Source organism: Schistocerca americana, chromosome 8, assembly GCF_021461395.2.
Source record: "Schistocerca americana isolate TAMUIC-IGC-003095 chromosome 8, iqSchAmer2.1, whole genome shotgun sequence".
Classification (NCBI taxonomy): domain Eukaryota; kingdom Metazoa; phylum Arthropoda; class Insecta; order Orthoptera; family Acrididae; genus Schistocerca; species Schistocerca americana.
Window position 1 is genome coordinate 31,403,033 of NC_060126.1, and position 27,560 is coordinate 31,430,592.

At 42.3% G+C, this 27,560-nt stretch overlaps 1 protein-coding gene across 5 annotated transcripts in view; it reads left to right on the plus strand.

The window, feature by feature from the left end:
* LOC124545425 (tau-tubulin kinase homolog Asator) overlaps positions 1 to 27,560 on the plus strand; it is a 643,583-nt gene that overhangs the window by 355,566 nt on the left and 260,457 nt on the right. Inside the window, exons 1-2 of one of the 5 annotated variants that reach the window (XM_047124342.1) lie at positions 24,325 to 24,430; positions 24,510 to 24,634. The exons of the other annotated variants lie outside the window; for them this stretch is intronic. The gene's annotated coding sequence lies outside the window, so the exon portion shown is untranslated. Of the gene's footprint in view, positions 1 to 24,324; positions 24,431 to 24,509; positions 24,635 to 27,560 lie in introns of those variants that run through there. 5 annotated transcript variants of the gene reach the window in all.

Sequence of the window (27,560 nt, forward strand, 5' to 3'; positions counted from 1 at the left end):
TCACGTTTTGAGGCGAAGAATTCGTCGAGCCATTTTCGGAGCGCATTTTTATCTGGAAAGGAAGTTCCTTAAAGGTTGTTCGACAGACAGCGGAAAATGTGAAAATTTGAGGGCGCAAAATCATGTGAATGAGGTGGGTGTGGAATAACATCCCGGCCCAACTACGGTATATTGTTTTTTGTCAGTCTAGTAGAATGTAGGCGGGCATTATCGTAGAGTAGCTTCACCTCACGCAGTCTTCCTTCTCGTTGTTTTTGGATTGCGTCTGCAAGACGTCTCGGATTTCCCCACTTCGCACTCCATTTTCTAGCGCCCACAGCTCCACTCACTATCTCCAGATGACAAAATGACAATATGTAAACTCATATAGCAACAGTTAGCTAGAAATAAAAAACAAAAGTCGATAAAGACGACCACAACAACCGGAATACCAACATGCAAAACAAGAAAGCTACGCACTTATGTACCAATCTAAAACGTAAGAGTTAATGAAACTGAAAAAGCATAAGGTTTGACTAAACATATTTACGACAAGAAATACATATCTAGAAATACAAAACTAAGACACGGCGCCCCAGTGGTAAACTCATAATATTTATGTGTATGTGCAATCTTGAAGATGAATTGTAGACTGGACTCGATAGTGATAGTTGAAAGACAGAAAAAGAATGGGCACAAAACAAATAACAGATGTTTGAAAGATGAGAAGTAATGAGCAGATCAAGCAAGATATACATAAAATATCAAAAGTAATAGCAATGTGAAATTTTATCTCCTTTGGACATCTCCACCGAATGAACGAGAACTAGCTAATGAAACAAATATTCCTGCAGGCCTATAAAAATAAGTGGACAGTAGCATGGATTACCGAAATAAGGAAATAACTAGAAACAAACAACATTGAAAGAAACGAAAATAACAGAGATTAATTTTTAAGAACGAATTCGAAATTTAAGAGACTTTCAAGGTAGAGGAAATAAGAAATCATGCACAACATGGATAGAAGAAAGGAAAAGATAACATTGGCAGAAGACGAAGAAAGGCTGGAAAAACAGGAAACAACAAAGAAACAAGAGGAATTGCAGCTGTTATGTGATTCTGGTTGATCCACACGAAGTTAGATAATAATATACTGCACGTAACATTCATGATTTCCCGAACCATGGGTAGAAATTATGTTGACAGAATACGATCTTCAACTGAGTATTTGGAGATGAAAAGCCAATGCCCGTAAATTAACTTTTGTAACCGTAGGGTGGTGGTGAGATCGGACAAACAAAACAGGGTTATCTAAAGTGTGTCGAATGTGGAGTTCAGCGCTGTTTGCACTCCACGGCTAGTTGCCAAAAAAAAGAGGAACTCGACGGCGTGCATCTAACATATGGCGCAGGTGGTGTGTATAGAGTGAAAAGAATGTACAGGGAAGATTTTACTGCTTACAACGTATGACTGTAAATACAGACTGCAGGTTTAAACGTTTTTAGGAGGTTCGGCAGTCCGTGTTTCTTTGGGTATCGGCCTCTTCAGTTGTCGTCGCGAAGCGTATCGATCAGTTCATTTTGTGAATTTGTATATAGAGTTCTCTTGAATCGTTATAGGTTCCATTTCTAAGTAACAGCCTGTATTCCTGTCACATTCAAATTAGCGATGTACTAAATTATAACGTTTGGTTTTATCACATTGTGGAAACATGGTATTCTAAAAGATTTTTTATTTGATTTCTGTAAACTCAAATATTGCAACAAGTAAAAAAAACTTAAAACGCAAATAAGTTTATTTCAGTTCACATGTATCTCTGCACTTTATTATCTTTGTATATTAATTAGGTATTTCAACAGCGCTGTTGTGTCAATACAAGTCGTAATACGGAGTTGAAAAATTTACAAGCCAGAGTTTGACTAACCCGGTAGCTATATGACCGAAGATAGAAAATGGAAATAGACTAATTAGCTTATTGAAAGGGGAAGATGAAGTTAATTCATAAAAACAATCAGCACCTTCAGTTCCACCTGCAACATAAAAAAATTGGAAAGTATACAGGATGAAAACGTAATGTGTTCAATGACTGTCGATATTAACGATCCAAAAGATAAGTAAGAGAAACATTGCACTTTCTGTTATGAAATGCCAATTAAAACGTTCAGCATAGCCTTTCTTTTGGCGTAAGTGAAAGTGGAAGTGCATTGTCAAGGAAACAAGAATTCACAGGCATGCACCTGACGTCTGACGCAGTAAGGAACAGATTTACAGAGAAAGTCTTACCGCTTACGACGTTGCACAATTTTAAACAAAATGTTAAAGAGTAACCGAATTTCCGCATGACATGTTTTCTCTGAAGTTATTGCTCCGTATTTTACACTGCTTACTTTATCGTCATCGGTAATTGAGTTCAAAAACGACGCTTTAGGAGGTCATTTGGGTGTCCTAATTCTGTATTCATGGACTATATCTTTTGGCTGCTAATTGATAGCATCAAGGAAGTGGGCTGCAGCGTTTAACAGAAAAGCAACTTCACATAATTTTACAATGACTATGATAGTAACGATGATTAATTTGAGGACTGTCACACTTTGTCCAGCTTGTAAATAACAAACCTGAGAGTACGTCTCTAAATTTACATTTAATACATACATACATTAAATCACTGAAAAATGCGCGAAACTCATTCATTTGTTTTCTGATTTGGGAAGGCTCAGTAGAGCAAGCAATGAAAATTGTTCGCACAGGCACTGCACACCAAAACTGGTATACGCTGCTCCCGTTCGGATTCATGCACAAATAAGATTCGGAGAATGCGGAGCTTCATCAACATGGACACTGTTAAGGCTTACAAACGATGTTGATCAGACATTATGCAATCTAGCGCTTCTTACACCAATAATTATTAAATCCTAGGAAGTAGTTAAAGAATATAAAACTACTGAAGTTGTACCTTCGATCCATTCTATATTTCTTTAGAATACAAAATTGGTTCCACTCGGCAAACACAGCAGCTCGTGAAGAACTGCAGGAGTATAACTGGGTGGAGTTATTTGTGGAGCGGAAGATGTCTAGAGGTGGCAACGACCATTCATGGCGCACACGTCTACCAGTGGCACTATTCTTTTTAGTTAGGTACGGAAAAGGTTAAGAAAAATACAACAAGACAGAAAAGAAAATTTCTATTTCACAACTATCCAGAACAGGGCTATTTTGTGAACAATATCAGGGTATTGTTTGAAATGTAATAGCTCCTGTCTCTACCACTACAAATACCACTGTCCTATATGTATATGGAAGACTAAAAGAATATTTTCAAGACTTGAAAACTAATCAGCCCATTGTGGATTAGTGCATTGGTGTGAGGAATGTTAAACATTCTAAAAGACTATTTCATAAGATCCAACTGTTGTCATCTGTTTATAAGTGATTAATTTAGCCTGTGGTTCAGTGATGGAAATGGAACAGTTTACTACGAGGAAAGGAATGTTTTATATAAAGTACTGTTTGAACATAAAACTTTCGGACACAGTGCAAAAATAATTCTAGTGAATCCTGTACTTAATTCTTATAAAGTGTATTTGCATTCAACGCATATTTGTGAGTTCAAATATAAAGAAAAGTTTCATATAAAGTAAACTTAAGGTGCAGTTTGCACATTTAACTATTGAATACAGTACAAAAATATTTCCTTTGTGTTCTAGCACTTATTTCTTTTAAAATGTTAATTGTGTTTGTATTCAGTGCTTATTTATGTATGTATGTCTTAAAATGTTCATCTGTAATAAATAAAAAAACAGTTAAAGGCAGATCAAAAGGTGGGTACATCAGTAACTGAGCAGAACAGCTAGCCATCTGGCATTCCGTAGAGAAACCTGATGAACTAAGACAAATACGTATGCAAAAGGTAATTGTAATACGTTTGGATAATGACAGTACACTGCATTCGTTAAGAAATTCCGAGAATCGTATTTGATAGATGAACTCAGAAACAAAGTTAGGAATTGCGTCAGAGGAAATGGTGCCTCTACTTCGAACGGACAGAAGGCCATGGAGAAAATCCTCGTAGTGAACTAGCTGGCAAGTTCTGCAAACGGGCAGCGCGAGAAAACGCAACTGAAAGCTGCAACAGGATCTCTTCTGTGTGATAAAAATAAAATGACGACGCAATGTGAAGGAAAAATGGGAAAGGGAGTGGGTTTAAACTACAAAAGGGCCGTTAGCAAAAGCTTCGACATCGGCTTTCCGCAAAGTTACCACCGTCATGAAATCTTACATCTCGTTAGCCGGGCACAGTAAACTGATGTCTTACTACCATCGGTGCAGACTAGTCCCCAACGCTGTTAGCAGTTGCACAGAGAGGGACCAAACAGTAGACCTTCTTTTATGGATGTGTCGAGAAGTTAACAACAAGAGATACGCACTGAGGAAGCGTATAACAGAAAAGGGAACCATTTTGCCAGTAGACGAATCAGCTTTAATAAAACTATACGTGAGAGATTTTCACAGATTTTGTAACGTAATGAACTTTCCCAACATGTAAATGGTTGTATTAATTGCCTAAGTAAGAAAAAAACATTGCTCTACCTGAAAACCCTGTATTTTCTGTATTATTGTGAAACATCCCATCAAAAAATGTGAAACGTACTGAAATTTACTGTTATAAAAATAGCTAACTGTACACTTTCAAACGCACAGTTGTAATTCGTTATATTCAGCCATATTCATCACGTACCTCCAGTGTAAATTAGACCCAGACATACGTTGCGGATATTGTAACGGAGCAGGCCGCAAAAAGAATTAAATAAATAAAAATAAAACGGCCGCTCTGCCTCCACTAGCCGCGTGCGGTGTGTTGAAAGCGCAAGTGCGGCATGCAGAATGCGTTATCGACCCGTCGACCTCGGTTACACAACGATTGTACAGAGTCCGATAAGTCGTAGAGGAAAGTGATGGTAGTGCAGTAGGGAGCGGGAGACGTTGGGAGGGGGAGGGAGGGAAGGTTAGTTCTTAAGCAGTGCATTTTTGTAGGATGCTTCTCAAGTCCGTAGGCGGCTCTGGGAACGCGAGTGACGAAGTAAATGACAACTTAGGAGCGAAAACAATATCTCACTAGTCTTGACCAAGATTCACAGAGAATTGTTGCTCTGCAGCGTTGTGAAAGAATCATTTAAGGTCGCAGCCACCCTATTTGCTTCATGTTTATTAGCCAAGGAGAGCCACCATGGTGCTTATGCCACATTTCATACGCAGCTGCTTCCGTTGGTCGACTGAGAATTCCAGCAGGCTACCGCGCTCATGAAATTTCGTACTAAAGCGCTCCATGTTTATCGCCTGCGTCTTCTGATTCCACACGACGCGGAACATTCGAAGTAATGTAGTGGTAATACGGAACGTAACTCTTATTTCTATATAGACCTCGAATGTTGTTTACCTTTCTGTTTACTAAAACGTTGCTGGTTTTGTTAATTTGTCGACACGTTCGTGGCAGTCCTGTGCCACATCAACTGCAGAGTTTCGTCACCCAGCTCCAAGTCGCTCCGCCTTCCGCAAGTGCGATCGAACAGCTGTTAATACGAGAGGCGTTGAATATCTACATCTACATCTACATCGATACTCTGCAAATCACAGTTAAGTGTCTGGCAGAGGGTTCATCGAACCACCTTCACAATTATCTATTATTCCAATCTCCTATAGCACGCGGAAAGAATGAACACCTATATCTCTCCGTACGAGCTCTGATTTCCCTTATTTTATCGTGGTGATCCTTCCGCCCTAAGTAGGTCGGTGTCAACAAAATATTTTCGCATTCGGAGGAGAAAGTTGGTGACTGGAATTTCGTGAGAAGATTCCGTCACAACGAAAAACGCCTTTCTTTTAATGATTTCCAACCCAAATCCTGTATCATTTCTGTGACACTCTCTCCCATATTTCGCGATAATACAAAATTTTCTGCATTTCTTTGAACTTTTTCGATATACTCCGTCAGTCCTACCTTTTAAGGATCCCACACCGCGCAGCAGTATTCTAAAAGAGGACGGATAAGCGTTGTGTAGGCAGTCTCCTTAGTAGGTCTGTTACATTTTCTATGTGTCCTGCCAATAAAACGCAGCCTTTGGTTAGCCTTCCCCACAACATTTTCGATGTATTCTTTCCAATTTAAGTTGTTCGTAAGAAAACGCCCAGTCCACGCCACACAGCCCCTGCTACCCGTGTAGCCGCCTCCTATGTATAGTGGACGCCTGACCTATTCAGCGGAACCCGAAACCCAACCACCCTTTGGCGCAAGTCGAGGAATCTGCAGCCTACACGGTCGCAGAACTGTCTGAGCCTCTGATTCAGACCCTCCACTCGGCTCTGTACCAGAGGTCCGCAATCGGTCCTGTCGACTATGCTGCAAATGGTCAGCTCTGCTTTCATCTTGCAAGTAAGACTGGCAGCCTTTACCACTTCTGTTAGCCGCACGAAACCAGAGAGATTCTCTTCTGTTCCAAAGTGACACATTTTTTATGAAAGCAGGTTGGTTTCATTCAGGATTGCAACCCCTATTTTGCAACATAACCTCGGTTCAGTGAGATCTCTATACCCCATCTCACTGGGACGGCCTGTATGCCAGCATGGTACCACACTGCTGACAGATGATGGAGCCAACGTCTTATTGCATCAATAATCTCTCCCTCAGCCACGTACTGCTTCCTGCAGAGTACATCCTTCATTGGGCCAACCACATGGAAGTGCGAGATACGGGCTGTAGAACTGACGAGAAGAACAGTCCAATGAAGGTTTGTGAGCTCCTCCCGGGTGTGCAGAATTCTGGGAGACCTCGCGTTGCCATAGAGTAGGAGAAGTTCACTTGCATTTTTGTAGCTACGAACACGCTGATGTCGAAGGTAGCAAAATATACTTCCGAGCTGATTGTTGCACCGCGAGGGAGGACACGAAACAGAATAGCACATTCAGAGTTCCAGGAGAGTGTCGCCATAACTTTACCGGCTCAGGGTGCGGCTTTGAACTTTTTCTTTGAAGGAGAGGCGATGTAGTATCACTCGATGGATTGTCTTTTTGTTTCCGGCTCGAAGTGATGAACCCATGTTTCATGGCCTGTGACGGTGTTGACAGAAAACTGTCACGACCAACCCCGTAAGGCGCAAGCAATTCCGCTCAGATGTTCCTTCGTTGCTCTGTACGATCTTCTGTTAGGCAGCTAGGAACCCAGTTGACACAAACCATTTACCCCCTGGTGGACGAATGTGTCAGCAATACCAACAGTGAGGGCCTACCTTGGTAAAGTAAATACGTGTTATAAGGCTCGAAGTGTAGTTGGCCAGCTTCGCCAGTAAAACTTTACTCGATGTTTACCATTGCCCACCAAGCGTGTCTTCGTTACGTTCTTATTTTATTTATTTTTATATTTTACAGATATATTTGTGTATGAAGCTAGAACGCTTGTGTTTTTGGTATAATAGTAATATAGTTTGCCATTATTCCTCATTCGGTGAGGCCCATGGACGAAACGAGTGCCATGCCGATGGGAGCGAACGTATAGTCACTGTGCATCTTGGTCCGTATGCATTTTTCCCCCCTGTTCTTGTGCCCTTCGGTTTGCTTCTGACCTGGGATCCCCTAATTCCATGTGCCTGTGCAGGTTTTCGTAGTTGATTCGTACCTTGCTCATAAAGAATGTATAGATGGTGAGAGACTTTATAGCAAGTGAATATGCTTACAATACCTAAGACCATACTGCCTAGAAAGGTTAAGCCCAGCATACAGGTTTTAATCGCTCGTCACATTGTACCTAAGTCGTGTTATGAACAGCTTTCTGTGTGCATATTCCTGACGTCCTTATATGAATAAAGGTAAATTATAATATGTAGTTTTGTAAGGCACTAATGGATAATGTCTGTGGCTCAGATGCTTTTACTTTGTAATTGATGTACTTTATAGTGATTGTAGTATGTGCAGGAAATGTATGCGCAAATGTGGGCTTTGCATGGGTATGTGACAAGCAGTTATAGTTAAGTTGTGTTTTAGTAGTAATGAGTGGTTATACCGTGGGACTCTCTCTGCCCTGCTTGGACAGCGCTATCTGGTGGCCGGTTGTGAACCGCTAGAATCACAGCAGGTAAGCCTGCGCGGAATAGGGCAGTGATGATGCCGACCGGTGTTGGGAGAGCAGTGGTAGTTTCATCTGGTGACTTCAGTTTTATATTTTATGGAAAGAACGACCATGAGAGCAGTTTTTTATTATTTTTTATTAGTTGTGACAATGATTTTTATCAGATGGTCTGCCTCATATGCCATGATGTCCATATGGTTTTAATCTACGTTTCAGGTATGTGGTTCTGTAATAATTGTAATTATATAGTTAACTCATGTAAGCCCTCCCTCAAGCCTGTTATGTTATACCTTCACAGATCTGATGATGACACCTTCAGAGTGATGAAACCGGTCATCTAATAAACGATTGAAGCGATCGTGGCTTTTCAATTATTTTAAAAACAGAGTGATCGCCTCACGACACACTGCAAAATACCAACAGTGATGCCCAGTTGAGCAGCGAAGTGTTGATTACGATCCGCCGATCATCTCGAATGCGAGTGTCCGCACATTCCAACATCGCAGGAGTTACAGCTGTGTGCGGCCGGCCGGCACGAGCGAGATCGGGCAGATCTGCGCTACCTTGTTCCGATGATGACAGACAGGCTGAGCTCCGTGCTTTTGTTCAGTGCCAGGCAGACATTCTGCAAGCGCCTATGAATATCTGCAATGCTATGGGTTTCCGTCAAAAGAAACTCAGTGACAGTTCTGCGCTTGGAACGCACCTTCGTTGCAGATGTCGTTTTGAAGGCTACTGATAGCGTCGCCACCTGTCGAAACTTCATGATGCTGGAGGGCTGAAGCGGGATTATTCCACGATGTCCCACAATAATTTCAGCATTTTTTCAACGGAAACTGGCCCAAAAAACTGTGTTGCATTACTTATTGATCGCCCCTCGTAGTCGAGCGAGTTCATGACCTCAGTTGCGCAGCGCTTCGGAGGAAGGGACACGCGAGAGCCAGACAAGGTCCTAGTGAAGGCCCCTAGGCTGTACACGTGCAGCGTCTGTGAACTCCATCCCGGTCTCATAAAATCCCTATTACTCTAAACACTGATATCGCTTCTAATGGCATACAGCTAACGTTTTACTCTAAAAGGTTCCCTTCATCTTTTGTCGAGATGGTTTATTGTACAAGACTGACCCTGGTGCCCTGTTACAGGATTACCACTCTTCTTCAACTAAGCTAGTGTTCCGTATCTGATGACCTCCAAGTCGACAGGATATTAAGATCTAAATTTCGTTACTTTCGTAGCAAATCATAGTCTAATGCGTTGACTATTGTATCATCTCCTTGGCGTGCACGCAACGCCACATACTGAGATATTACGGCGAAGAGGCGGTACACAATTAGCAACGGTTACATTTATCCTCTATTATCAGTCATTTGGCGTGGCACAAAGAACACAACTAACAACACATCAGTATTGTTTGCTCTGCACTAAAGAGCGACATATTATTTACATCAAAGTACTGTCAGGATCCCGAAACACATTAATAATCCCCTCCCCGGCCCTACTTCTCTTCGTAAAATATTTATATATCTGTCACTGTCTTACGAATCTGTGAAAAAGAACGTACCCTTTGCTTAAAAAGCTGGTGATGTGAAGACATTGGAACACTGGAGCACGGTGTAGTATACTGAGGTGACGAAGGTCACGGGATGTCTCCTATTATCGTGTCGGTCCTCCTTTTGCTTGGTTCAGTGCAGCAGCTCATCGTAGCGTGAACTCAACAAGTTGTTGGAAGTCTCCTGCAGAAATATTGAGCCATGCTGCCTCTGTAGCCGTCCACAATTGCGTGAATGTCACCAGTGCAGGTAGGTGCATGTGCACGGAGTTACCTCTCGATTATGTCCCGTAAACGTTCGATGGTATTGATGCTGAGGGGTCCTGATGGCCAAATTATTCATTCGAATTGTCCGGAATGTTCTTCAAACCAATTACGAACAGTTATGGCCCAGTGACATGGAGGATCGTTGTTGGGAACATGAAGTGGATGAATGGCTCCAAGTAGCCGAACATAACCATTTCCAATCAAGGATCGGTTCAGTTGGACCAGAGGACCAAGTCCATTCCTTGTAAACACAACCCACACCCTTATGGAGTAACCACCAGCTTCCACACTGCTTTATTGACATCTTTCGACCTTTAATTTGTGAGCTCTGTGGCACTCGAACCCTACCATCAGCTCTTACAGCTGAAATCGGGACTCATCTGACCTGGCCACGGTTTTCCAGTCGTCTACGGTCCAACCAGTACCATGCCCAGCTCAGGAGAGGCGCTGCAGGCGATGTCGTGCTCTTAGCTAAGCCACTCGTGTCGGTCGTCTGCTGCCATGGGCCATTAATGCCAAATTTTGCCGCAATGTTCTAACAGCTACGTTCCTCGTCCGTCCCACATTGATTTCTGCGATTATTTCACCCAGTGTTTCTTGTCTGTTAGCACTGGCAACTCTGCGCAAACGCTGCTGCCTTTTGTCGTTAAGTGAAGGCCGTCGGCCATTGCGTGGTTAGAGGTAATGCCTTAAATTTGGTATTCTCGGCACGCTCGTGGCACTGTGGATCACGTAGTGTTGAATTCCCTCTAAAGATTTCCGAAATGGAATGTTCCATGCGTCTAGCTTCAACTACCATTCCGCATTCAAAGTATGTGAATTCCCATCCTGCGGCTATAACCACGTTGGTAGCCTGTTCTATGAATCAGCTTAGTGTAATGACAGCTGCACCAGTGCTCTGCCCTTTTATAGCTTGTGTACCCGATACTACCGCTATCTGTATATTTGCATATCGCTATTCCATTACCTTAGTTACCTCAGTGTACTTCATAAGAAACTGCTGCTCATCGTATGATTCAATCTTGTCGTGACTATGAATTCGTACAAGTCGTCGTGGCGGTGGAAAACTGGAAAAGAAAAACAAAGTTAAATTAAAACGAGCTGCCGATTATCCAGGTTAAAGCGGAACAGGGACTGCACTTATAACCGCGAAACACGGGCACTTCAAAGCACACAAGCCTTTCTCCTGAATCTGGTGTTTACTGTGTTTACAAAACTCGTTACAAGTCACATCTGGAACCCTACTGCATAACTTACGCGCCGCTCTCCGGAAATTATCAACGTATTTGCTAAAGTGCACTAAAAACTTCTTGCAAATCTTTCATTTACTTTTAGTTTTCTATCTGGAAAAAAAATGGCTCTGAGCACTATGGGACTTAACTTCTTAGGTCATCAGTCCCCTAGAACTTAGAACTACTTAAATTTAACCAACCTAAGAACATCACACACATCCATACCCGAGGCAGGATTCGAACCTGCGACCGTAGCGGTCGCGCGGTTCCAGACTGTAGCGCCTAGAACTGCTCGGCCACCCCGGCTGGCTATCTCGAAATAATCTATCCATAGCATCGAAATTTCTCTATGTTGTTGGAAAAACACGGTCGCGTTTAACTGTCAACTTCCTAATTCATACAACCCGGCTCTAACTTAACAACGTCAAGAACTGTGAAACAGGACAGTCATTGTCCGTTATCCATTTCAAAAGCGACAGTATTACTGAGATCTGTCGCCGACTGTAGAAGGACAATCAGCGCATTCCTCCTGGCGGTGTTTAACAATAGGTTACACTAGTCTCTTGCTTTCAGTCTATTTGTTAGCTGGAATGAAAATACAGTCTAACGCAGTGGTCGTCACACTGCGGCCCGGATAAGGTATTCGTGCAGCCCGCAGTCCTCTGTCGCATTTTATACAAATGTGCGTCTGACGACGAACAACCGACTTGAAAGGCATCAACAGAAGTTACGAGTGTAATATTGTTGCTCGGTAGCAAAAAAAATTTCTTACAGAGACAGTAATATTTTAAGTTGTGCTTAATTTTAATTGACGTTGGTGAACTAGGCTGTGACCGAAGTAAAGTCGACCGCGCACCTCAGTGGCAGAGGGGTAAGTAGCGAGGCTACTGCGGGGCCACAGGGTGCGAAAGGGGCAACGCTTCATTGTTTGCCTTCCAGTCCTGACGGCTCACGGCCTTTGCCTCACGCCAATCTGTTGGTAAGGTGTACGTTTCAAAACGGAAGTAATATGTACTCATAGATGCACATCTTCAAATGCGTTGAGTATTTGCGTCAACGAATATGAGATTAAATTAAGGCTGCTGTAATACAACGCAATGAGTAGAGAGAAATGAGGTTCAAAATATTTAGGAAACACATCTGATTGTGTCTTATACTCTATAATACATTTAAATATAAGTATAATTAGACCCCAAAAGTCCTCAGTGTAGATCTCTGATCTCAGAGCACGGAGCTTCGATATTCCATCAGATTCTTGTCATCTCCATAGTTCGCCGTGTTGTAATTAGGTAAAAAAGTTCCCATCGGTCTGTAAGTCATAAATAATTCTTTACTTATTTCTGGTTTTGAATTTTATATCAGTATTCTATATAACAGGCAGATGTGGAAGCAGTACCGAAATTTATTTTCATTTTGCTTGCTCGAGACATTTCGTTGCAGCCACGTTGTAATTAGGCAACAAATGAAATACGAGCATCTTTGGCCGATTCGTTCAGATGGCTGCAGTTCGACTCTCAGATAGTACAGAGACCACTGCCGCCCCCCCCCCCCCCCTTAGTTCTCATACAGGGATTTCCGGTAACACGAACTTGGTTCGTTGCTAGCTTATCAATTCGTCTTATTGTTGGGTGATTTAATGTCTTCTATATTTATTTTAGTTTCGTCCAAAGCAGAAGCTGATTTCATTGCGGTGTGTTTTCGACTACGGTTGCTTTTGTGTACTGCACTCTTTGAATTACATTGTAAATATGTTGTTCGTATTCTGATTTTTGCTCGCATCTGTAAAAATGGGGCTAAACAATCCTACTTTTGTTTTTCTTTCGTATAAAACAGAAGCTGGTTTCGTCCTATAGTGTTCTGTGGATTTATGTATATTTCTTACCGCTAACGCGTCCAGTTGTATGTACTGCCAGATTTAAATGCAATGCAAGTATTTTGCTTTTATTGTACTTTACTTTTGTGTGTAACTGTTTTGCGTCCTTTCTCTCATTTAATGGAGCACTCTAGGTTAGCAGCGTTTCACAGAATTGGTATTCAGCTTAATTACATCTTGTCACAGAATGAATATGTCATTCTTAACGGTTCAAAATCTGCAGATGTAGAGGTAATTTCGGGAGTACCGCAGGGAAGCGTGATAGGACCTTTATTGTTTACAATATACATAAATGACTTAGTTGACAACATCGGTAGCTCCGTGAGGCTATTTGCAGATGACACGGTTGTCTACAAGAAAGTAGCAACATCAGAAGACTCGTACGTACTCCAGGAGGACCTGCAGAGGATTAATGCATGGTGCGACAGCTGGCAGCTTTCCCTAAACGTAGATAAATGTAATATAATGCGCATACATAGGGGCAGAAATCCATTCCAGTACGATTATGCCATAGGTGGTAAATCATTGGAAGCGGTAACGACCGTAAAATACTTAGGAGTTACTATCCGGAGCGATCTGAAGTGGAATGATCACATAAAACAAATAGTGGGAAAAGCAGGCGCCAGGTTGAGATTCATAGGAAGAATTCTAAGAAAATGTGACTCATCGACGAAAGAAGTAGCTTACAAAACGCTTGTTCGTCCGATTCTTGAGTATTGCTCATCAGTATGGGACCCTTACCAGGTTGGATTAATAGAAGAGATAGACATGATCCAGCGAAAAGCAGCGCGATTCGTCATGGGGACATTTAGTCAGCGCGAGAGCGTTACGGAGATGCTGAACAAGCTCCAGTGGCGGACACTTCAAGAAAGGCGTTACGCAATACGGAGAGGTTTATTATCGAAATTACGAGAGAGCACATTCCGGGAAGAGATGGGCAACATATTACTACCGCCCACATATATCTCGCGTAATGATCACAACGAAAAGATCCGAGAAATTAGAGCAAATACGGAGACTTACAAGCAGTCGTTCTTCCCACGCACAATTCGTGAATGGAACAGGGAAGGGGGGATCAGATAGTGGTACAATAAGTACCCTCCGCCACACACCGTAAGGTGGCTCGCGGAGTATAGATGTAGATGTAGATGTAGAATGGTATTGCTTCTTGACAATGAAAGCAATGCATTTCACATTGCTTTGCAGAGCATGAATGGATGTACTTTGCAGTCGTATGACTACAGCACGTTCCCTTCTAAATGTTAAAAATGCAGCAGTAGTTACGCAAACGTGTTCACAGGTTGTTAACAGGTACAGCAAACAACACTTTTTAGCGGAAATGAGTTTACTAGAATCAGCCTCTCCATTGTCCATTAAACATGAGAGAAAAGGAAAAACGGCTGTGAACAAAAATAATGTTGAATACGATCAATATATACCTACAGTACACTTAAATGGAGCAGTTCGCAGCCGGATTCGTAAGTAATAATAAATAGGCGTTAAGTCCACAGAACACTGTGAGACGACATCGGCTTCTGTTTCATATGAAGCAAAAATAAATATGTAATCATTTACTTCAGTATTACGGATAGCAGAATACGAACAACGTATTTACAATGCGGTTCATAGAGTGCAGTTGACATAAGAAGGTCGTATACAGAAATCCAGTGCTATGAAATGTGATATCAGGTGATTCCTGGTTTTGAAGTCCCTAAAGCGCAATCATTTCCACATGGTCGAAACTGCAACACTGGGTTTTACAAATAAATAATGTTACAGTCAAAAGTCGACCGCCATGTCATCTACAAAGTTTACATGACTGTGAATCCCAACTACATCATGTTCATCTTTAGTTTTTTTTATTGGAATTTCTCTGTACGCAGTCTGCCAGCAGACTATCAACATTATCATCGAATACTCATATTTCGCAAAGCAGGAATTCAGGAGAGAGGAGGCCCACTGGACTCGCATTCGGGAGGACGACGGTTCAAACCCGCGTCCGGCCATCGTGATTTACGTTTTCCGTGATTTCCCTAAATCGTTTCAGGCAAATGCCGGGATGATTTGTTTGAAAGGGCACAGCCGACTTCCTTCCCCAACCTTCCGTAATCCTGATGGACCGATGACCTCGCTGTTTGGTCTCCTCCCCCAAATCAACAAACCAACCGGGTATCTGTGTTGTCCTTAGCGTAAGTTAGATTAAGTAGTGTGTAAGCCTAGGGACCGATAACCTCAGCAGTTTGGTCCCTTAGAAATTCACACACACACACACTTTTCCTGTTTCAATGAACGTTTGTCCTAAATTTGCTGATGGTCTCAAGTCCTTTCTCAAGTCCTTAGAACAAATCTCCATACACTTGTCAGCCAATAGTAAATCTTTGTCCTGCCTCAAAATATTTATGGAGTGAGAAAACTACTGATCAAATTTACAAAAATGTCGTAACATACTCGAGGTTCCAGAATGAGTGTTCAGCAAGTTTTTACACAATTTGCGCTGCGAGACACCTACCGATTTATTTTAAGCTGCCTCAGAAACACAGGACAACTTTTTTCCTGCTGGACTTGGTACCGATGACGTAACAGTTTGGTCCTCTCCTTCGAATCACCCAACCACTCCCCACTCCCTCCCTGCTGGACTTGGTCCGTCTTTCGTGACTGGTATATATTCCCCAATTGTTGAGTTCTCCTCAACCTTCGTTAAGTTCGGTTTGTTCATTTTATGATGAATGAGGTGCAGCGAAACTACCTTCATGAAAACACACCTGGCTATTCTGTAGTGACGATGGGTTGATAGCGCAACCTGTTGTGAGGCGCAGCAGGCTGGACGGGTCCCGTGGACCTTGCTATGTTTGCGGAAACCCAAGTTGCCTTGCTTTAACCACAGTGTTTCAGTACAGATGTACTCTTGTGTCTGCGTTGCAGCAGGCTGAGCTGCGTTAATGGTTGCGGCGAAGATACGGGCAGACAGGCTGGAGGGAGAATTTGTACACCTCTGCTCTATTCAGTTCTTACACTGATTCAGTCAGATCAGATCAGGGCAGGTCAGGTCAGTGCAATACGCTGCTCGCTCTCGCGGCGTAGCGCATTTGTTGTTTACTGTTGCACGATGTGCCTGTTCGCTGCAAGCCTATCCACACACCGGCTTTCTCAACGATTTGGTGACTGTGACTGTCTAATAACTCCCGGCTAGCTCCTTCGTGCCTATAGATGCGGAAAATCCATTCTAGCAGTTATCTGTTTTAGAAGGGGCATTCATAAAAATTTATTTATCTTTTCAAGCTTCCGGTTTTACATTTGACGAGTGCGGTTGCGCTCCAGTCAATGTTTACTTCTTGACTCTTACGATTTACGCTGTCTAAGACCTTTTTACAAGTTGCTTAAATCAATAGTTATTTAGCACGGGTTACATAGCCTCGTGATCGCAACATTATGTAATAGGTACGTTATTGTTGTTACAGAAATTCTGAAGATGCACTACTAGCGCGAAACGCATCAAATTAAAGACAAATACCTGCGACAGAGACTGCCTTTTTATTTGAAAATTGGATTACTGTTGCTGAACCAGGCTGGAAACGGAGCGGAGAAACGGATTCAGAAACGCCGGTGATTACAATACCCTAAATAAAGATACCAGAAACGTTGTTATATTATTCGCAGGATGATTTCTCCCAATGAAAAATTACGGACCAGTACGAAAAGCCAAACCAACTGTTAACTGCAATACTTGCATATAAGAAAAAGATTGCCAAGCCGATGTGTTAGTTCAAATGGTTGGTTCAAATGGCTCTGAGCACTATGGGACTTAACATATGAGAACTACTTAAACCTAACTAACCTAAGGACTTCACACACATCCATGCCCGCGGCGGGATTCGAACCTGCGACCGTAGCGGTCGCGCGGTTCCAGACTGAAGCTCCTAGGACCGCTCGGCCACAACGGCCGGCAGCCGATGTGTCTCTGGATAAATTGGTGGGATCAATTTCTTAATTTTCAACTAAATGAAAATGCTATAAATATGTTTTCTTAGAAAATGTTACACCCCTTTTAAATTTTGTGAAAAACGTAGTCGTCCTGGAGACCGAAACTGCTGATGCAGCTGACATGTAAAATTTTTTTGCCTTTCAGTATGCTCAACTTTCCCGTTTAGAAATTATTGAAATCATTCGTAACGGAATCGTTTATTGAAAACTTAATGCTCATTGAAACTGACGCCCTGGGTCGTCATCTAATTGCTTTCGTTGATATTGCAGGACCATAGAAGTATACCTACACCTAATACAATTCCTACATCGAACAGTCAATCGAACAACAGGCTTCGTCCCTAACATCTCCCATTGCTCACACAATACTATACTACATGTTTCCGATCGTATTTATAATGGAAAGCAATATGTACCACAGTTTATTAAGCTGTGGTACATATTGCTTTCCATTGTAGACAGGGAGGAATTTCTGCTTTCAAAAGCCGTGTACTCAACACATTGTATTGAATCTGAACGAAGGAAATAGGCGTTGGAGCTATATGTGATACACCAAAGCTAATGAGTAGACGGTGTTAATAATAAGTAATTATTCACTACTGTCGAATTAAATCAGGCGATGCTGAGGGAATTAAATTAGCAAATGATACACTAAAAGTAGCTGAGTTCTGCTGTTTGGGCAGCATAATAACGGATAACGGTTGAAGTAGAGAGGATACAAAATGAAGATTGGCTACAATACAACATTTCTGAAAAAGGGGGATTTGTTAACATAAATATCTGGAAGTCTTTACTGAGCCTATTTCTGTGGAGTGTCGCCTTGAACGGAATAGAGGCGTGGAGTATAAACAGTTCAGAGGAAAAGAGAATAGAAGCTCCTGAAATGTGGTGCTACAGAAGAATACTGAAGGTTAGATGAGCAGATCAGATAACGATTGAAGAGATACTGAATCGAATTATGCAAAAAAAGGAATCTACATATACATCTAGGATCTACATATACATCTACATTTATACTCCGCAAGCCACCCAACGGTGTGTGGCGGAGGGCACTTTACGTGCCACTGCCATTACCTCCCTTTCCTGCTCCAGTCGCGTATGGTTGGCGGGAAGAACGACTGCCGGAAAGCCTCCATGCACGCTCGAATCTCGAATGTTGAGGGATCAAGGGATCGTCAATTTGGTAATTGGAGGAGGTGTAGAAGTTAAAAATCGTTGAGGGAGACCAAGAGATGGATACAGAAAGTAGGTTTAGAAATATTTAAGTTGAAGTAGTTATTCGGAGATGGAGACCCTTGCACAGGGTACAATAGCTTGGAGAACTGCATTAAATAAGTCTTCGGACTGAAGACCACAACATCATCAACAGCAACAACAACATGACAACTGATACACTTAGAAGCGATACTACTAGAACAGTTGGTGAAGGTAATTTTTGCCCGCATCTCGTGGTCGTGCGGTAGCGTTCTCGCTTCCCACGCCCGGGTTCCCGGGTTCGATTCCCGGTGGGGTCAGGGATTTTCTCTGCCTTGTGATGGCTGGGTGTTGTGTGCTGTCCTTAGGTTAGTTAGGTTTAAGTAGTTCTAAGTTCTAGGGGACTGATGACCATAGATGTTAAGTCCCATAGTGCTCAGAGCCATTTGAACCATTTTTTTTAAGGTAATTTACAAAGATCGTTTTTTGTGTTACGCAGCTGCCAAAGAATAAACTTGAGAGCTGATGATGACGTATAAATGTTGATGTAGTCTGCATATCGTCCTGTAGTATTTCTCGACTTGTACAGATTCCTGTTTTACGCCACACAATAGTATCATATTTTCTTGTAGAAACTTTAAGTTGTTCGATTATTTTATAATATCATTTACGTATGGAGTCTTTTGGATGACGTGGTGCTTTTAGATTCGTTTTCCTGATCTCCGATACGGCTCTCATTCTGTCTCAGTTCCGTCCACTTGATTCAGTTTACCTTCTGAATGGACAAATTCCTGGCTACTGTTGTCACTGCTTCTCGTATTTGGGCTTTCTCGGCCCCTTAGTTTGTGGGACTCATGGCTTTTTATTTTTTTTCCTTTCGTTCTCCGATATATCTCCTAATCTCCCCTTACCTCTTTACAATAAAAGTTTCGCTTGCATACAGACCTTCAGGTTTGATCGCTGTGTCGTTTCGCCTGGACTTTGTGTGTGTGAACGTGTACTTCTTGTTGCGGATGTCGTGTATTCCCCGTACGTTCTCTTGAGTTCCTGTAATCGAACCCCCTGTCCTGCTCTAACCCTGGTGGTTGTGTGATCTCAACTCGAAGTGTCTAATCCTCTTTTTTTTGCCTGTATTTCGTGTTCAGTTTCTAAATTTTAAATTTAGTGCAGATGAATTCAGCTTTTTTCCCAAAAGAGATCTGTTGAAGAGCTTTTCAATGCATTCTTTGCGTTCTCTTATTTCTTTGATTGCTGTGATTTGACTGTCTGCTAGAATCGTTAAATCGTCTGCGTAAGTTAAGAAAGCTACACTGAAGCGCCAAAGAAACTGGTATAGGCATGCATATTCAAATACAGAGATATGTATACAGGCAGAATACGGCGCGGCGGTCGACAACGCCTATATAAAACAACAAGTGTCTGGCGCAGTTGTGAGATCTGTTACTGGTGCTACGATGGCAAGTTATCAACATTTAAGTAAGTCTGAACGGCGCACCAGCGGTAGGACACAACATCTCCGAGGTAGCGATGAAGTGGGGATATTCCCGTACGACCATTTCACGAGTGTTCCGTGAATATCAGGAATCCGGTAAAACATCAAATCTCCGACATCTCTGCGGCCGGAAAAAGATCCTGCAAGAACGAACTAAAGACGACTGAAGAGAATCGTAAAAAAGTGACAGAAATGCAATCCTTACACGAAGTGCTGCAAAATCAGTGCTGGGCCATCAACATGTCTCAGTGTGCGAAACATTCAACGAAACACCATCGGTATGGGGTCTCGGAGCAGAAGGCCGACTCGCGCACCCTTAATGACTGCACGACACAAAGCGTTACGCGTCGCTTGTGCCCGTCAACACTGACATTGGACTGTTGATGATTGGAAACACGGTGCCCGCTCGGACGAGTCTCGTTTCAAATTGTATCAAGCGGGTGGACGAGTACGGGTGAACCTCATGTATCCATGGACCAAGCATATCAGCAGGGGAGTGTTCAAGCTGGTGGAGGCTCTGTAATGGTGTGGGGCGTGTGCAGTTGGAGTGATATGGGACACCTGATAATTGTAGATACGACTCTGACAGGTGACACGTACGTAAGCATCCTGTCTGATTACCTGCATCCATTCATGTCCATTGGGCAATTCCACCAGGACAATGCGACACCCCACGCGTCCAGAATTGCCACAGAGTGGCTCTAGGAACGCTCATCTGAGTTTTAAACACTTCCGATGGCCACCATTATTGGGCATGTCTGGGATGCCTTGCATCGTGCTGTTCAGAAGAGATCTCCACCGCCTCGTACTCTTACGGATTTATGGGCAGCTCTGCAGGATTCATGGTGTCAGTACTACTTCAGACAGTCGAGTCCTTGCCACGTCGCGTTGTGGTACTTCTGCGTGCTCGCCGGGACCCTACACGGTATTACGCGGATGTACCAGTTTCTTCGGCTCTTCGGTATATCTTAATGTCATCTTTTGTATATCCTCGAACTGGATCTGGAGTCGACGGAAAAACTTCTTTCTTCTTTTATATGAAACAAAGGAAGTTCCCTAGAGCCCTACGCACTTCATATTCTTTTGTGTAGGTGCATGTAAGATCGCCATGGTTGTAGCTTTCAGTTACTTTTGAGTAATAATCTCTTCTATTGAGCTACAATGGCTTAAGATTTATTCAGTATGTATCTTATACATCACCGATTGTCTGTGCAAGCTTATTACATGTTTCAGCAGTTTAATTCCACAGAGAAGCGAAAGTTTGTATCTGTGACGATTACGCGTCACCAGAGTGATATCATACACCGATTTGCATCCTTTCTTTTAGAAACTGCAACCTAACGCGTCTGTTATACGAAGTCCTATCAATCGTGTTGTGCACTGTGATACATTTCGTCGGACTGTGCTGCATTTTACCACGGTCTGCCATCGCACAACCTACCGCTCTCCTGCTGCCCTCTCTGCACCTGGTTTCATCACAAAGGGAAAAACAATCGTAACAGCGAGAGGAAGCAGCTTCAGCGGTAGTTTTAATGAAATCGTGTCTCAGCTGCAAACTGCACGTGATCGTCTCCACTCCCGCTGCAGCCTTTGTGATTTACACCACCTCATATCAATTAGTATTCTGAGGCACTGTGCAGTTTAGGATTCCAGCTTTATTTTGATGAGAGTTAAGGAATCAGAATCACAAGTGTCTGTACGTCAAAACACTGAAACCACCATCACATCAACAGCTGTGCCACGATTTTCATATTGAAACGCGATGTCGAAGAACGATTAAGCGTTGCTTGGTGTTTTATTGACTACGGCTGTATGAAAAAGAACAACAAAATAAAAAGAATAGATACATGAATGGTTGATAAAAAATAACAACATACCCATATAAATCTGTTCACTAGCGAATCCGGCAATGTTTCTCAGTTGTTAAATATGTATTGCGACAGGACACCCGTCCTAAACTGCTTCCCTTCCGTCATCTCCTCGCCCTGTCTCTGTCCATCTCTTCTTGCCTCCCTCTCTCATTATTTCCTTCTCCCCCGCCCCCTTCCTCTCTCTCTCTCTCTCTCTCTGTCCACCTCGTCCTTCCCCCTCTTTCTGACCTTGAATCTTGTTTGTTGTCATTCCAAACAAAATCACACACTGTACGATGACTTGAGAAGTACAGTGAACCTCGTTTATCCTGACTAGGTGAGACCGTTAAGTCATACGGAGAATCGAAAATCAGCATAATAGGAAATCAGAAAAATATAGTGCTATGGATTATATATTGTAAACAAACACCTTATATTTTTTCTCAAATAAATACACGAATTATACATTACTCATACATAAACGTTAGGCAAATATTTCTTTTGAGAGAGATTCGTACATCGTATAGGTGCAACATGATCACGTTTCGCAACAGGAACACTGTGTGTCGAAATATCCACAGACCGAGCGCCAGTTTCGTCATCTAATCCATCATCATTATCGTCTCTGTCTGCAAACAAACAAATGGCTGTAGCTTCGTCATCAGAAATCATTGGCATTTCGCAGCCAGTCATTCACGTCTGTAACACCTACGTCCTAAAATATTTGGAAATGCTTCAACACCAAATTCAGCAGTGATTTTTCCTCGACGATTCTCCTTTATCCAACATTTTGTCCATGGATACTACAAACTTCTTTCTCTTTAATGCCAATACTGTGCTGCGCACCTGTATGTTGACTTGTCAGGCGCCACCTTGCCAGGATATGTTTGTAAGGGTTGGGCGAATTTAATTATACTCATCGTAGATTGTTGCCGCCATTACTTCTGGAGTATCAAATACTGTATCGTTATTGCACTGAAAAATAAATAAAAATATCCCGATGCACCGGACGTATGGATTAATGCAGGTCAGATAAACGAGTTTCCACCGTGCCGCTGTAGATGTAACAATAAAAGCGAATCTAACGCTATTTTACAAAGAGCACATTTCGAAATGTTTGATAAAGCGCTTGTGATCGTAGCAAGCAAGCAACCCCAGAGAACTGTGTAGGACAGGCTATTCGTCCGCTAAAGGGACTGCCTATAAAACACTAGAGCAGTATTCAATGGACCTCTACCGAAGTGTGAAACCCAAATAATGTTTCATTAATAAGGCCTTAGAGCTCTACAGAGCTGATTTTGTGTTTACCATTTGACGATACCACTATGGCTCCTGTATATTAGAACATGTTATTTTATAAAACAGATCTGAAGGTGGTCATTATAGACTGAAACCGGTAGTATGATTTCAAAAAATCTGTGACCATAGACGTGTAGTAAATGAAATTTATTCCATAAAGAGTATTTGGTGTGCATTGGCTAGCAAGTCAGTCAACTAACAACTCGCGAAGACCTACTCAGAAAAAGTCAAACAAACCGATCGTTCACAGCACGAAGTTTACAAGTATTTTTAGCCACATCTGATGGGAATCAAAAAATAAAATATGAGTGAGTGACAATAGCTCCTATATATGCATCTAATCACGTGCCCTGCGCGAATTAGAATGATAAGACACTCGATACGTACTAGTCGAGAAACTGCACTCCGCCATGCACTTCAGGGTAGTTCACGTAATTACGTATTTGAATCATTTTCAAACTGCTGACCACAAGACGTACTGTGACCAAGTGGATGATACATATTTCATATGATTACCACGTATTTGAAGCTGTAGCAGATGGGCCTCGAAGCTCGCCGAAGTATCCAAGCGCAGTGTGATTATTAAATATAAACCTACAGTCTAATTTATATGGGCCTATATGGAATGTGTTTCCAATCAAAAACTTGATTTTTGGAAAAGGTTGAACGTCCAAATATTGTAGATAGCCGTAGGCTTGTACGAAAATGGTTCAAATCGCTCTGAGCACTATGGGACTTAACTTCTTAGGTCATCAGTCCCCTAGAACTTAGAACTAATTAAACCTAACTAACCTAAGGACATCACACACATCCATGCCCGAGGCAGGATTCGAACCTGCGACCTTAGCGGCCACGCGGATCCAGACTGAAGCGCCTTTAACCGCACGGCCACTAGGCTTGTACGGTTCTCGAGCATGAGACGTACAGAAATTGCGTTCTGTAACTTCATTTTTTTAAGGTTTTAAGTACCGTAGTAGTCTTATTTAGCTTAATACTGAAAAATGTCCACACGCTGTGCAATGTGTATACCTAATAGCAACGGAAATTAATTGACCCCTGTACGTTGGAACTTCACATCTAACCCAAACTGCTTTAATTCAGATAAATCAAAACATAAGTACTCTGTAGATATTGTGTGCAGTTTAACGTTTCTTTTTTTCTAGAGGATTATCACGACATGTTTCTCTGAAAATCATTATTATTGGTTGTTATTGTGTGCACGCACTAATTTATTACAGCTGGATACTGCATCTGATTGCGACCACAGAAATCCTTACAATTAAGCCCTACAACAAAACAAAACAGGGACAATCTGTCCACATTTAATTCTGCAGCTGAGGAATTTGCCGGTTTAACTCCGAACAAGCCGCTATCGTTCCACGCTGAGGTGTACACATCTCCCCCTAGTGACAAAACTCTGAACAAAGCACTAGCAAAAACAGCTGGCTTCGTTGCCAGCAGAGTCGCTGCGCGCAATTCCTAACTCCACGAAGTTGCGGCTCAGGCCGCCAGATGGCGAATTCGTAGCCCGTCCTACAGTGCGCTCTAGTGTCGGAAAATGTCGTGCTTGCAGTAGTGAGTGCAGCCAGCGATACGAGGTGCTGTGCAGTGAATTAATTAATTATAAACTTATTCGGAAATGAATTGCAGTTAAGGAGATTTTGTTTTGCTTGATAGCCATGACGGTTGCTCCTGTCGTCCGCGTATCGACTCTGCTGACAATGCGATAAGTTCCGAGATGCCGTGGTCTTTGCAGTCGGCTCTCAAAATGGCAGCCTTATCGACCCATTTCGCTGTATATGGTAAGTTTTTGCTTCAATTCTTGTTGTTGCACTGATTTTGGGGACGCGTATTGGGAGGTACAATGACTATATTCAACCACTAATACACCGTTGGACATTTTACTTTGATATGTAAGCGCATTACATAAAAAAATTACGTGCAATGTGCAGTAGCATCACGGAGAGGTCTAGCAGACGACACTAGTTTTTAGTGGTGATTTTTACTGTATGCTAACACTGCCGACATTCAACGGCAACTAAAAATAAAATTTCAGTTCAGTACCCTTCCTCTTTCTAGTTTTTAAGTGTCTTATTTGTGCAAGCACGGAAACTAAGGCGGTGTCGCAATGTAGCTTACGTTAGCCGTATGCACCACACAGACGATGCAGACACTGAGGTAGCCGAAGATTATTGAGCGTCAGCTGGCCGTAATCTTTGTGGGCGTGGTTACACGATAATACTATTTTTAACAATTCTTCCTGTTCACTCATGAAAGTGTTGTTTTTTCTTAGACTTTGTCTTCCGAAATAGTCTCATATTAGTATGAAAGCTATTGGATGTGTAAATTAGCACCTTGAAGATTCCTGTTTTGATTTTTTTTCATACGGAATTAAAGTTTAAAGGAAAACAGGGATCATGACACATGAAGTCTTCCATGGACCTTGTATATGCCATGAACAGTCCAGTAATGATTGTTCCTACGTAAGAAATTCAGGCGTAGGATGATACAACAATAGGTACCCGAAGGTAGACTTTTGACACACTGTTTATGGTTTCGAAAAATTGGACGAATGATAAGTACCTGTTAGTAATCTGGAAGTTGTGTAGACCAGGCACATAAAGCTTACTGTAATTAAAGTTTAACGTGTTCTTTAAATTCTTGAATGACATGTTTTATAACACTCTCTCTCTCTCTCTCTCTCTCTCTCTCTCTCTCTCTCTTTCCGTGTCGCAGAGATGGCAGCGTGTATACTTGCCATTTGAAACGGATTATCAAAGCGTATTTTGCAATTTCCAAGTGAGTAACTTTTAATGTTGAATGGCGGAAATAATTGTTGTACACGGAAATCTAGACCAACAGACGTTAAGGAGCTGTGTGTGCCAGAAGCGTGATTCTCTATTTTTAACTTCGTTGATTCTGAACTAAAATGTCGGTCGGCACCTTTTAATCCGGCGAGCAATAAAGTAGTGTGTAAGTATGAGATGGACTAGTTACGTCGGCACGCGGAATACTTGATCGGGAGCCAGGCAGCGTTGTTCAATAAACGTCTTTACGGGCGCGGCGTCTGCTATGCCTCGACGACCGAATACAGGGGGCGCGCTTCGAGCGGTCAGAAAAAAAAGACCCACACAAAATACACGACGCTGCCGCAAGTTCCTCTCTGAAGGCATATTCCGGTGCGGTGGCTTCTTCGAGCTTTTGATATTTGTTTTTCGTCTTGCTGCGACACTCGTGGGAGGCGTTGCGTTAGAGATCGGCGTTACATGCCGTGTAACGTGCTGTTACCATGTTTGTCAGGCGCCCGGACCACGCAGAACTCGACCTTACCTTTCGTGAAGACGCCTCGCTTTGCGTCACCGTCCTTGCACATTCGAAACGCGCCGCGAACAATGACAAGCTCCCGGCGTGCGCATTTCTGAGACTCGGCAGCTCAAGTTTTACGTGAGCGAAATTCGCGTTGGGGGCGTCGTGTTGACACGGCACGCGCTTCATTTGCGAACGCGGAGATAAAAGGACAGGGCTGTGTTGATGATCTGAAGAACCCTATGCTGTACCTGTGTCATTTTTGTGATAACTAACACGCAAAATGTTGACTGGACTGCCCTCCTGAGGTTGTGAAGGTAGCAAGGATAAAATACAGTGCGTACATCTTATGCAGGAATCAGATCGGAGCTATAAAGACACGCAGGGTATGCAAGGGAAGCAACAATGAGACAAGTTTGTGGCCTGTTACCAGTGTCATTCAATCTTTACATTTAGCAGCAAAGGAAATAAAGAGAAATTTAGCGAGGAAAAAAAAGTAAGTTTAAGCTTTGCAGATGACATTGTAATTTTATCTGAGGGGAAAGGACTAGAAAGAGCAGTTGAAAATACACGAAGCCAAGCGGGTTCAAATGGGTGTAGGTCGTGGTAGTTGTACACAGATGATGTGGCTTGCACCACAACATACATCGCTTAAAATAGTATTTTAGAGCAAATTCCCAATTTAATGGCTACAACGCAGCATTTAAGATTTATTATTGAGTTGGGTAAAATTTTACTGTAAAATTTGTAATTAATGAATTACATAATAGCTAGTAAAATGATTATAAAGTTTCATTTTATGGCTCATTGTTCGGGAAAGTATAGATTTTGATTAAACAGGAATAAAATCGACTAGGGATGTTAGATTCTTTGTTATTTTGCATTGCCGGCCGAATTGGCCGTGCGGTTCCAGGCGCTGCAGTCTGGAACCGCGAGACCACTACGGTCGCAGGTTCGAATCCTGCCTCGGGCATGGATGTGTGCGATGTCCTTAGGTTAGTTAGGTTCAACTAGTTCTAAGTCCTAGGGGACTAATGACCTCAGAAGTTGAGTCCCATAGTGCTCAGTGCCATTTGAACCATTTATTTTGCATTTGCCTAAGTAATATGTTTGTGTACAGATCGATATGTTATTTTTAAATTCAATTAATGAGTATTGCATAGACATGAACTTCAACTGTTTCTTTTCAACTAGTTTTTCATAGTGATGTAAATAAATCTTGTCGAATAGCTCGAAGATATCAATTTTTTTCTTCTCTGTATTTCACAAATTCATTAATTCAAAATAGGCATAAACTGCATAAATGCTGTCTTGAGAGAGAGAGAGAGAGAGAGAGAGAGAGAGAGAGAGAACGAACAGTGTATAGGGATGGATAAGGACGGTGTGTGTAGGAGTGGCGTTAACAGGACAGGCTCAAATGTC